Source organism: Hypomesus nipponensis, chromosome 1, assembly GCF_054491055.1.
Source record: "Hypomesus nipponensis isolate SF chromosome 1, ASM5449105v1, whole genome shotgun sequence".
Classification (NCBI taxonomy): Eukaryota; Metazoa; Chordata; class Actinopteri; order Osmeriformes; family Osmeridae; genus Hypomesus; species Hypomesus nipponensis.
Genome location: NC_140361.1, coordinates 17,669,861 through 17,683,272, shown reverse-complemented (window position 1 = coordinate 17,683,272; position 13,412 = coordinate 17,669,861). Strand labels below are relative to the sequence as shown.

At 39.8% G+C, this 13,412-nt stretch overlaps 1 protein-coding gene across 4 annotated transcripts in view; it reads left to right on the top strand.

Annotated features, from left to right (window-relative positions):
* The window catches only part of rab9b (RAB9B, member RAS oncogene family), a 61,534-nt gene that overhangs the window by 14,732 nt on the left and 33,390 nt on the right, over positions 1-13,412 (top strand). The window contains exon 1 of one of the 4 annotated variants that reach the window (XM_084697338.1): positions 10,756-11,167. The exons of the other annotated variants lie outside the window; for them this stretch is intronic. The gene's annotated coding sequence lies outside the window, so the exon portion shown is untranslated. Of the gene's footprint in view, positions 1-10,755; positions 11,168-13,412 lie in introns of those variants that run through there. 4 annotated transcript variants of the gene reach the window in all.

The window sequence follows — 13,412 nt, the reverse complement described above, 5'->3', positions numbered from 1 at the left end:
CGTAACGGGACACTTTTAGCCCCCACCTTTCCTCGGAATTTCTGAAACTCATGTAAAATGTACTCAAACAACCAAAAACCTTGTTAGCAAATATTTCAAAATACTCATCACGTAACATGTTTTAAAAAATCACCAAATTAATATCAAATTCGCCAATTTCTCTAAATTTGCGTCTTTTTCAATCTCTCAATTTCTCTACGCATGCGTTATGCGGTTACTCATCTCTGATCTCATATGTCAAGCTGCAATTCCTTTACTAGCCTGTACCCGCCGCCATCGCTGTTGATTCTGTCTGTAAACTATGACAAATACCTTTGCCATTTTTCCTGTCTCCCTGGACACTCACGAAACCACAGCCTTGATCCTTCCGATCCAAGCGCTGTCTTTCTGGCAATTTTTCTGACATTATTCAACAGACAGCGGACTGGCAAATTCCTAGAATCATGTCAGCCCTCTTTGTGATTCATTTGAGACAAATTACCACATTCTCCTCACTCTTTAACCCCCAAAACTGAATTCAAACTTCAATTTCACCATTGAACCCGAATTTTGGTTTCCATATTTCTAAGCATTTCACACTTCCAATGTACAACTTTTAAAACAATTAACCATGGTTATATTTATATAGAACCTCGATATTTACAATTCTATCAACTCTTAGTACTATTTTAATAACAACATAAAAATTAGGCCTTAACAACAATCGCGAATTATTTCCCCTTGTATACACTTCAGTCCTTCAGACTGGATCTTTTTTACGGGCGCACGGAGATATCTTTTACCTGTAGCCTTCTCACAGGCTGTGGACAGCCTACCCGCTTCACTGGTATTCTACAGAACTTAGTAAAATAGGTTACTAACGCTGCTTCCCGGACTCCGGCACCATATCTTAGCGAGTATGACTCTGTGATTAGTCTTCACTATCTCACAACTGGATCTGAATTAAGCAAATGTAGGTGATAGAACTGCACGTCTAATTTAACTTTAACTTAAAAATCGAGAGTTCAAATTCTGCATTGTACACTGAAAAGTCCTATCTTTTGTTCACACATATATCTGAGTCCTGGTCGCCCAGGCCTCAACCTGTTCGTTTGGCTAGGATTTAATAACACATGTTTGTAAGGCACGTGTCTACCACCAGACCCAGATCTATCAAAACAATTACATCTCAGCAACAATAAACGCACTAATGCAGAACTCCACTCTCTAATGGCATGTCAAACGCCTTTACCATGTGTAAATTACAATTCCCAATTCATCAGCAATAACAATCAGTTATTATGTGTCAAATTCAACCAATATACATTTACAGGTCAGGATCCATTTAGAGTTTTAGTGTACAACTTCACAGCGGAGTATTTCATCCCTCAGTTTTACTGCAATGGCATTCCCACATAAATCAGCAATAATCTTTCCATTTGGTTAGGTATTTAACTACCACCAAACTCAGATATGTTTCAAATATCTCAGTTCTGGTCGGTCAGGCCGTAACTGATTCTGTTTCCCGGATCTCCCGGCGCCATATTCTTAGGAAAACCTACTGTCTATTTACTTCACCGATCTTTCTGCTCCCAATGCGTCACAGATCACGGATCTCAGTAAATATGACGCCCTACTTGCTGCACTGGGCTTTAACCAGATCTTAGCAGATAAGGACCAGAGTGCACCTTTAACGACTACACTATGGAATTTTTAAATCAATTTGGCCTTAAACATATTAGTAAAAATAAAACACAAATCTTGTTCTCACCTTGAAATTCAACGAGACTGTGCTTCAGGCTATTCTTTTAATCTCGTCACTTCTTTACCAACCTCCAGTGGGACCGGCCTTTGAGAAACAGCAATTAGCTGCAAGGTCTTTTTATCAGGAGTTTAGAAACCCCTGCCGTGCACGGATTCGGTCCCGACCCTGGACAGCGGAAAAAGATATTGAGATCCGGCTCGCAAGGACCAATTTGTTAGGATAATTTCTCAAGTAATGCACAGAGTCGTCGGATTCAAAGAAAGTACAATAGTTTAATGCTTGCCAGCAAGGAGACAAAGTCTGATCGCAATACAAAGTTTGTCCGCTAGCATGTTGTGCTAGCTAGCTATTTAAGCAGAACCGCTCTTTACAGTCATTGGTTAAGACAAAGGCATGCAAATGTTCCATTGCTCTTCTTCATTGGCTCCTTGCATAGACCTGGCGCAGGAGTGTGTGCGTGCGTGTTTGAGTGTGTGTGCCTTTTGACCCCTGTAAGCTTGACCACATGATTCACCCAACACAGATAAGGCCAGACATCTTTTATGGCCTCTCCAGTAAGAGAGAGTGGTCAGCCCAGGTCACCTTGTTTACATATGCCTCGTGTTCCCCAAAGTTCAGATTTGGGGGTAGGCCTCTCTCTACACACAAAGGAATGCTGAACACAGAATCATTCTTATACAGGATAAATGTGCTACATCTTCAATTTTCCCAACATACTGTAAGTCGCTCTGGATAGAAAAATACTAAATGTAAATGTAGTCAATCTGGACCACAGCAGGTCTGGGCTGGAGAGGGATATGAAAGCACTCAAAATAACAGAGTAGTCCAGCAATTTAAAAAACATTTTTTGACTCATAGTCTGCTACTGCATCAAGTCATCTAGATTTCATAGTATAATGGTTAAAAATCTTAATTGGTACACACACGTGCTGCAGTGTCCACCAAAGAAATTTGTCCTCTGCTTTTACCCATCCCAGTGTCCATCCTCCCAGGGCAGCCACGAGCAGTGGGCTCCTAGTACTCCTAGTGTTAGTGGCACAAGTACAAGTGCTCACCCATGTCACCTTGCTGGCCTCATCAACAAGGCCTCCAACTGACATTAACACATAGCGTTAGCGTAAAATCGTTAAATGAACACTCCTCTATCACTTCACTGCATACAGCCCTACTGCACTGTTTTATTTTTTACTTTTACTTTATATTTTATATTGTACAGGTTTGTCAGTATTTTGTTGTAAATATTTTGTATTTTTACATTGTATATTTAAGGACTGCATGCACATTAAAACAATTGTTGTTTATTATAGGTTTAAAATGTTTATTATAGGTTTACTGTATGCAACTGGCCTGCCCAACAAAGTAAATTCCTTTTTTCTGTACACTTACTTGGCGATTAAACTTTGTGCAGATTCTGATTCTGATGTATGGGCCAGGGACATGGTCAGGAGAGCAATCTGTTCTGCATGTTTTTGTGGGGTTCTTTGCGGAGGGACCCATGTGAACACGGGATAAACATGCAAACTCCACACAGAAAGGCACGGGAGAGAACTCACCTGCTCAGACAGATAGGCCTCAAGCGGGAATTTAACCCCAAATGTTCTTGCTGTGAGGCGACGGTATTAAACCCCTGTGCCACCATGCCACATAATACCAACAATCTCTGTCCATCCGTCCAGCTGAAACAATTTCTCATAACACAATACCAACCGTCCAGAAGACATTCAGAACAACACTCAACATGTTAATCACGATCTTCAAAACACAGTCAGTCAACAATGTTACCAAATTTCTAAACTGTGTAAACTCATCCGTGAAAGTATGCATACGGAGAAAACAGGGAAACTCGTGTTTCAATTTTATTTAAATATCTCATATTTATGAACACCCGCGCAAGCAATATCACGCGTTTGTCTTGTGACAAGTAGTAGTAGCAATGGAATAAAATACAGGGGATATATTTGTTTCAATTCACAATAAAAACAGCTGTTCACTTTGATTTAAACCAATAATTTAGGTTTTGAACATGATGTTATCTGTTTTGCTGACAGTGTGAAAGCATTGGTAAATTGGGCAGTAAAAATCGATTGTTTTGGTCTTGGTTGAGCTTGTGTGTAGAAGAAGTTCAAGCATTTAACATTTGTGTTTAATCTTTGCATTTTTTGTCAAAGCAACAAGAAATGTGTCGATTTTACCTTGTCATAGTTGAATAATGACAGTTTGGTGGGTAAAATGAACATACAGTGAACCTCAAAGTCCATTGACACCTCAGCTGTAAAACGCTAGCTTTTCAACAAAGCCACAGGGCTGACGTCAGTCCGGGGACCGCCTTTTTTGGCTCTGGTCTGTATCTTTGTCACGCCTCAATTTACATCCAGACCAGCCCACTCACTGGTGTTCTTGCCCAGTCAGAGGTAGCATAGATCTCCTATGCTAGTTTAGCTGCACGCTGCTCTGTGTAGGCTACTTCTAAGCAACTACAAAGAATAACGTTTTGAAGTATAACAAGGATATTGATCATGGACCACGGTCGTAAATGGTGTGTTCCAGGCTGTACAGGGAAGGCAAACACTCATAGTCTTCCCAAGGAGCCAAACATTCGACAGGCATGGCTGCTGTTTGTCTATGAGAAGATCCCGGCGAAGTTCGACACTCAATTATTCATTTGCTCTGAACATTTCACCCAAGACAGTTTTGGCAACCTTGGACAATTTCAAGCAGGATTTTCTAAGAACCTGAACCTGAAAAGATGTGCTGTTCCAACCATATGCTCATCGCAGCCGCAAGCTGTAAGTACTAAGTATGCTACAGTATGATTTTTCACTAACAGTTATAAGCAATGCTAAGGTCTCCTGTATCTAGTATAGGTACATTTACATTTATTTATTTAGCAGACGCTTTTATCCAAAGCGACTTCCAAGAGAGAGCTTTACAAAAGAGCATAGGTCACTGATCATAACAACGAGATTGTCCCAAACATTGCAAGTAGCCAAAACATGAAGCATATATTGTGAAAAAGCTAAACAAGTGCCAAAAGGGAAGACCCATAAGAACATGCAGTTATACAAGTTACAAATTAAAACAACATGAACCACAAAAGTGCAGGACTGTACTTGTAGAAGAACAATCAACAGTAAGGTAGAATGCTAAATACGTTTCTAAACACATCAACATACTTTACTTAGCAAATGACTCGAGCTTGACTAGCTGTAGTCGCATTAGAAGGGAGGCTTCCGAAAAAATAGCCAGAAAACGAATAGCAGTCTGGCTAATGCCAGTCTAGATCATTTATTTGAAAGAACGGGAGAAAGCCAGGTGCTAGATACAGGATACGTTAGCATTGCTAATAACTGTTACCAACAAAATCATACTACAGCTTGCGGTTGTGATGAACGTAAGGTCGGAACGCACCTCTTCTCAGCAACAGCTTCATAGCAAATCCTGCTTTACATTGTCCCAGGTTTTCAAAACCAACCTTGGTGAAATGGTTTGCGCAAACGTGTCGAGGGTCAAACTGCACAGGGATCTTCTACGCCAGTGCTTCCCAAACTTTTTTTCTGGGGACCCATATTTTAAAAGTCATAAGCCTTCGCGACCCAAACCAATAGACATTATCCGTAAATCACGAAATAAATTGATTTGACCATTAATGAGGATATTTTATTGTTATTTAATAAATGATATTTTATTGTTATTTCAGAACTTGTAGGCCTACTGCCATTGTTAATAATCTATCTCAAACTGAGTGATCACATCTCTCTGAACAATTGGATCAGCAATATTTAAAGAAGGTATATACAATAAGTGCCTATTTGGACATTAAATGTAGGCTATTAAAAAAAACATTCCCATTCTTCTTTTCAACATAACATTTCAACAAAAGATTACAAATTATACAAAACATGTTGTACCATTTCAACATTAGCCTACTAATGAGATAGGTGGGCCTGTCTGCGTTTTTGTAGTGTGTTCCAGTCCGGGGTGCATGAGGAAAGCGCTACACGCATATCAGGCACAGCATTCAGTCTGTTTCTGTATCTTGTCTTCATTTTTGTGAGCACAGAAAATCCCAATTCACACATGTATGTGGTCGTGAAAGGAATAAGCATAGAAATGCTGGCCCTACTAAGGACAGGATATTCTGACGCAATGCTAATCCAGAATGACGATAAGGTCACAGATCCATGGCGTCTTTGCAGAGTGCGATCACAGTTGAGCTGCAACAACTCGGTTTCTTCTGCAGGACTAAGCGTCAACTCAAGCAAAGCCTCAGGACTCTCAAACTGGAAGGGATTTTGGATCCACCTTTTGTCATTCAGAATGGCATACCTCTCTGTTGGAAAATAGCGATCAAAGTTCTCAATGAGCGCAACGAGATGAGTTTGAATGAGCGCAGATAGGTGTTTCAGTTGTGTGGCCGCAACATCATGTTCTTCTACGTGCTTCAACACAGTGGGAAACATGTAGTGACTTGGGTTTGGCCTTCTGAGTCGTGCAAGCCACAACTTCAAGGACTTTTGGAAAGCCTGGACATTTTTCCAATTAAGGAAAACATTGTCGTTGCGTCCCTGTAATTTCGAGTTCAGGTCGTTGAGGGATGAGAAGATATCGTCCAGATAAGACAAATTGAGAAGCCAATCATCATTGAATAATTCGGCAAGAGCGGCCTTTTCTGGATGAGGAACGCATGGATTTCATGTCTAAGCTCATAGAATCTGGTCAGAACTCTGCCTTTGGACAACCAGCGTACTTCAGTGTGAAACAGCAAGTGCGTGTGTTCTGCTCCCATGTCAGTGCACAGTTGATCAAACACAGTTAAGTGCACTGGCCTTAATGAAGTTTACAACGCGAATGCCTTCGCTCAGTGTTTTGTCAAGGGCAGGGGATATGCCCTTGCATGCCAATGCCTGGCGGTGTATGAAACAATGATTCCATGTAGTTTGCTTGCCTGCTGCCTCCTTTATTCGTGTTACAACTCCGCTATTCCTGCCTGTCATATTTGCAGCCCCATCGCTCGTTATGCCTTCACAATTGCCACAGTCAAGTCCACACTTAACCACATAGTCGTTCAAGACACGAAATATCTGTTCTCCTGTGGTTCCAGTAGGAATATTCAAGCAACACAAGTAGTCCTCCATAAATTCATTTTCCCACACATATCTGACATAAACCAGCAAGGTGGCGCAATCCGAGACTTCAGTGCTCTCATCAAGTTGTATTGAAAAACATCCTGCTGTCTTGAGTCGGGTAACAAGCTGCTCTTCCAGGTTGTCTGCAATGTCGTGTATTCTTTGGGAGACAGTGTTGTTGCTCATGGGGATGCATTTTAATTTTTCAGCAGACTTCTCGTCAATGACAGCGCTAACCATGTCAATTGCGGCAGGCAAAATTAATTTCTCAGCAATAGTGTGTGGCTGTTTCTCAATGGCCACACGGTAGGCAACTATGTATGAGGCAAGTTGGGCTTTGTCATTTAATGTGACATTTTTCTGGAGAACATTTGCAGATGATTTAATCTCCTGTACCTTTCTTTGAAAGAAATCTAACGGTTTGTCCACTAAATCGGGGTGTACTGTTTCTAAATGTCTCTTAAGTTTAGATGGCTTCAGACTCTCGTTCGCAGTTTTTCGCTGCAGATGACACACATTGGCCTTGCATCCTGGCTAGGACCAGCACAATTTACAAAGCCATAATTCAAAAAATAGTGTTTGTACAGCCTTGCCGTTGCCGCCAATTTTCTTTTCTTTGCAGCAGGCTCCGATCCCTGCGCAACAACAGCGTTAATGCTAGCCTCACTTTCACATACACCCTCTGTATTTTCAATGCTAACACTCGTCGCAGCTTCATAGCGGATTGGCTCCTGACTTTACTCGCTTTCCTGAAGTTCACCGACATTTGCTGATATTTCATCAATACTCTTCTTTTTGGTCAACCAAGCAAGCATTTCTCAAATCTATTTAAACCTAGCTGCAGGCACACTCGTTCAGGGCAGGCATATACGATTCGCTGACTCTTTACTAGCTCCCTCATGTGTCTGAAAGGTAGGTTGCAGTATATTGCAGAGTTCATTGACGGCTGATAGGGGAAGCTAATTTTCAGCCTACATCATATACATTTTCAATTTATTTTGCTAGTTCACTCGTACGACACTATAGCCTTGCCTACTGTATGACTAAATGAATGAACGAACGATCAAACGAAAAATGAAAAACTCTCTGAAATGTGTGAATTAGGTTAAACTGAAACAAGGAACGTAGTCTATAATTGTATGAAATGTATGATGAAAATTGGCTAGCAATTTCGTCAAGCAAATACAAAGAAATATGTTGCAGCAGTTTGTCTTTCAACTACAGTTGCAAAATCTGCGATGGGACTGAACTTGATTAGCCTCAGAAACTTTTGTATGGTACAAAATCGCTGTCTTTCGACAGACCCTCCAATCATCACGCCTAATGCAAGCATCCAGGCCAGCCCACTCCTCCATTCACCCCCAGAGACGCTGAGTGTCCGTGGGCGGGACATAATCGCAGCATTTATCCAATTAAAATATAATTTCGAAGCACTGAAAAAAAAAAAAAAATGTTCAAAGCAGCCCCATGCTACGGGAATATATGAGAAAGAATGTATCATTTGACCTGCACGAATACGTACTACGTAGCTGATTCTGAACTAACTGTTAAAAGTATTAACAGGAATGGAGACAGAAGCGTGCTTTTCTCTTCCCAAATCTTCTCTTTTATTACATCACATTTACATAACATTCCAACTGTCCCTATAGTGCTTTATTGTACATGCTTAAATGCAGATTTTTGTCCATTGTTTCAATCAAATTACATTCATGGTTTCTTCCCCTTTGTTTCACATCAAGTTTGTTTCACATTACTAGTCACTAATTCAATAATTTATACTCAATTATTGTACTCTCGGTCATCATTTCCTTCAAGTAGGTTAGGACAATCCTCACTAACACGTTCAATAACTAGCACGGGGCGGTGATATTCACAGTCGGCTCTATGCATGGAAGTACACCTTATAACATTTAACTAAGTGCATTCTTTTTGTAAGCATCTCCACAACAGTTATAAAAATTCAAACACATTAAACCTTGGTCAAATACTCAGGACCCCAGCGTGTAAAACATAGCTGTAAAAATATATAATGCTAATCCTTTCATCTCGCCACAACGGTCGCTATTTACAGAACATGCCGCTAGGTGCGGTGCTAACTTGGTATTTTGAACTCATCATTGACCATTAAAATTTGTTTACAACAATACTTTTCACCAAGAAATACATTAAGTTCATCTTTATATCGGTAAGTTGTTGACTTCTCAACCAAATACTGACCTGGTAAATATAGAAAAGTATTAGCAGGAATAGAAACAGAAGCATGCTTTTCTCTTCCCAAATGTTGTCTGAAGGGGAGGGCGGAGACCCTCACGTAGCGAAAACTGGGCGCAACACCACTCAAACTAATTAGTTCCGCTTCTCCTTTTCTTATTAATCAATGCTGTGCAGGTTACAACATAAATAACGTATTACTGTATAAAGAAACACAGGGTGTCAATTTAGAGTATACCACATTAACACAATAGTAAATATTTGCAGTTTTTTATATTTGCAGTCTTAAAGAAATCGCCACTGGTAGAGATGCAGATCGTGACAAGGCGACCCCAAAAAAAATTATTGCGACCCACCCGAGGGTCGCGACCCAGTCTTTGGGAAACACTGTTCTACGCTACGGTATAGACAAACATCAGCCATGCCCGTCTAGTCAATGTCAGCTAGACTCTAGCTCATCTGCTTTTTATTAACGCTGATTTGCAAGGAATGCAAGAACAGCTAGATAGCGAAAACACCTGTTTTCTGTAGGCCTGTAAACTAGGCCTGTAAACTAGTTAAGCTTGCAAGAGCATAGGTAGAATGTGTGATGATTTAGCCTTGTTTATTGGTGCACCATCATCCTTCTGCAACAAAGTGTCGCCGTATCATCCTGTATCAGTCCTACTCCTGTATGTTTCAATCAAAACATTGAATCCTACTAAGAAAGACGAGTAGACGCATTCAATGATAGGCTACATCTGCTACTGATATTACTATCCCAACTATAATTTCAGCTGTTAAAACTATAATATTCTTGTTACAACTAGCTAGCCTACTTCTTCTTTTTAACAGTTCACCTTTCAGCTTCTCCCTCATTGTAGGCTATTTAAGCTCTTAGCTCTGTTGATGCAGTTCAGCTTCCACACTGCCTCTTGAAATTAAACAATTTCTTCAATTGCTTCACAACGTTCAAACGTATTCTCCCGCATTGTATTTAAGCACTGAGCTTTGTTAGATGATGCAGTTGAGCTTCCACACTCCCTCTTGTGTGAATCATACATTTTTTTTAATTAATTTCAGCTTGCGGGTATTTTCTCATTTCTGTATTTTCAGCCATTTAAAAGAATTAATTTCAGATTTCAGCATTCCAATGCATTTTCAGCAGGAAATGCATGTTCTACAGCATTCTCACAATTGTTTTTCAACTTCTGAGTTTTTCCGCCGTTTTTTGGCCTTTAACTAGTCCTGCATACCTTCACCGATTCCTACAAATTTTTTATCAAAACTTCCTTCTTGATTTTTATGATTGAGCAGCCAGCAGAGTTGGCTGCTCTTTTTCTGGTATTCAACTAAATTGTCAAACAAATTCCTCTGACGTTCATATAGTTTAACTTACAGAAACAAGTTATACCTTAAAATGTAGGAAAACTTGTCCTCTTTCAGCCAATGTAACTACTAAAGAGCTCACATTTACAGATTTTCAGCTTTGAGCCTTGAAGCGAGAGCAGCCTTTCAAATTCTCTCACTAACTTCAATGGAGAGGTGGGTAAAATTCGTCGGGGAATTTCGAAAGTTGACGTGTTTTTAAACTGCCGGTAGAGTCGTATTTCTGACCGCACAGACATATAAAGGACATGTCTGGTTTCGGGAGAGTCTTGGGTCTCGGAAAATATCCTAATTTTTGGGATTGGACGTATAGTTTTGCATCTAGGTTAACTTGTTTGAGGTGTGGATTCCAGCTAAATTTGTGATTCTCTGCCCAGCTTGTTAGCGATCACAGCTGCGCCATCACCGTGGCAACCAAACAGACACGCACCATGAAAGCAGAATTCGGTGACGTTTTGGAAACTGCCAAAAGAGTTGTATTTCTGACCGCACAGACACATAAAGGACATCAATGGTTTCGGCAGAGTCTTGGGTCTCAGAATATATCCTTATTTTTTGGATTGGACGTACAGTTTTGCGTCTAGGTTAACTTGTTTGAGGTGTGGATGCTAGGTAAATGTTTGTTTTTCTCTTTTAATCGAGCTAGCGCGATATGGCTCTCCATAAAACGGTTCGACTTTTTCTTCAACTACAGTATCGACCAAATTGGCCAAACAAGGTATGTACATTGAGCTTAAAGTGTACAAAATCTAGCTATATCGTTTTTATTTGAGCAAGTTTTAGAGAAATATGCAAAAATTGAGGCGCGACTGTCATAGCTGACCGTCACGAACAGCCAAATCAGGGCTGGGGTATCTTAGCCAAGTTATTGCTGCAGCTGGCGTTACTGTAATCCTACGAGCAAACGCTTAGTAACTGGAAAGCTTTGACTTTTACTTGACGATATTGAACACAAATGTAAAGTAACTTGTCTACTCTAAATATCTTCTCCGTTTTCAATTTGAAGTTGTTTGATTTCATCTTAAATTAAGTGTCTGAACAGGACTGGGTGTGCAAGCATGCATGATTAGTTTCTCCTCCGTCTTGAACCTGAAACCGAGATTCTAAGTTAGAAATCAGATGGCAGAGGGAGTCAGATGGCTGAGCGGTGAGGGAGTCGGGCTCGTAATCAGAAGGTTGCCGGATCAATTCCCCGCTGTTCCAAATGACGTTGTGTCCTTGGGCAAGGCACTTCACCCTACTTGCCTCGGGGGGAATGTCCCTGTATTAACTATAAGTCGCTCTGGATAAGAGCGTCTGCTAAATGACTAAACGTAAACGTAATGTAAATGTTGCCAGTCTGTTGCCAATGACCAACGGTTGCTACGTTTTTCCAGCAAGTTCAAGTCATTCCAGTGTTGTCCTTTTACCTTCAAATTCGTTCACCCAGACTTCAGCAACTGGTTTTCTGCTTAATATTCAAATTTTCCTGAAGCTTATCTTTCTGAATTTTTCCCCTTTTTCTTTTTTCTTTTTCTTTTCTTCCTTTTTCTGCTTTCATCTTGCACCAGGTCCTTTCAAAAATACCTTTCACAGCGGTACATTCTAACTGCCAGTACTTTTGCATTTTTTTATCTTTTCTGTATTTCTGCCGTCATCTTGCTGCAGGTCCTTTCTAACATACATTTCAGGCCTTTTGAAACTCCAGCAAATATTGTTTTGCTAAATGTTCACATTTTTATGCATTGTTTCTCTTCTTTCTGATTTGTTTCACTTTGTTTAGCGTTTTTCTTCTCTTTTCTGTCGTTTTATGCCTTCGTCCAGCTCCAGCCCCTATTTAAAATACCTTTCGGTCGCTTTGAAGCTTCAGCTTATAACTTTCTGAAAATGTTTACAATTTTCAGCTTTTTTTGCATGGTCAGCTATCCCCATTCAGGTTTTCAGCATTCTCACTGCTGTTTCGCAGGAACAGCCTTTTCTAGTTATTCCAACTTCTTAGTTCTTCCGCCGTTTTTTGGCCTTTAACTAGTCCTGCATACTTTCAGCTTCTCCCGCATTGTAGGCTATTTTAGCTCTTAGCTTTGTTAGATCATGCAGTTCAGCTTTTGTGTCACTCACACATTTTTGAAATTCATTTCAGCTTTCAGCTTGCGGGTATTTTCTCATTTCTGTATTTTCAGCAATAAAAAAAAATATATATATATATATATATAAAACGTTCAGCTCCTTCAGCAGATGTGTGCTATGTGTTTTGGTATTTCTCCCTTTTATACTTAAAAAAATGTTAAGGTTTTTGTGCAAATTATTCTCCCTTTAAAAGTAATGGTAAATCCTTTCAAATCATTAAAAAAGCTTCCTCTTTCAAACTTACTAGTACTTCAGCATACTTTCAGTCCTCCTCTTTCAAACTTAACTACTTCAGCATATTTTCAGATAAAGACACCATTCAACCTTTAAAATGTTCACAAGACATTCAGCTTACAACTTTCTACTAAATGTTCACTATTTTCGGCTTTTTTAGCATGGTCAGCTATCCCCATTCAGGTTTTCAGCATTCTCACTGCTGTTTCGCAGCCTTTTCTAGTTCCAACTTCTTAGTTCTTCCGCCGTTTTTTGTCCTTTAACTAGTCCAGCATACTTTCACTGATTCCTACAATTTTGGTATCAAAACGTTCAGCTCCTTCAGGAGATGATGGCTATGACTTTTGGTTTTTCTCACTTTTATACTTTTTAGACAATTAAGGTTTTTGTGCAAATTATTCTCCCATTAAAAGTAATGGTAAATCCTTTCAAATCATTAAAAAGCTTCCTCCTCTTTCAAACTTAACTGCTTCAGCATACTTTCAGCTAGAGACACCATTCAAACTTTAAAATGTTCACAAGACATTCAGCTATTCCCAAATGATTCAGCCTTTTCAAATATTCAGCCAATTTTGAATCGTGACAGTTTTAAATACATAAAATTTTTTGCTCCTTCTTGATTT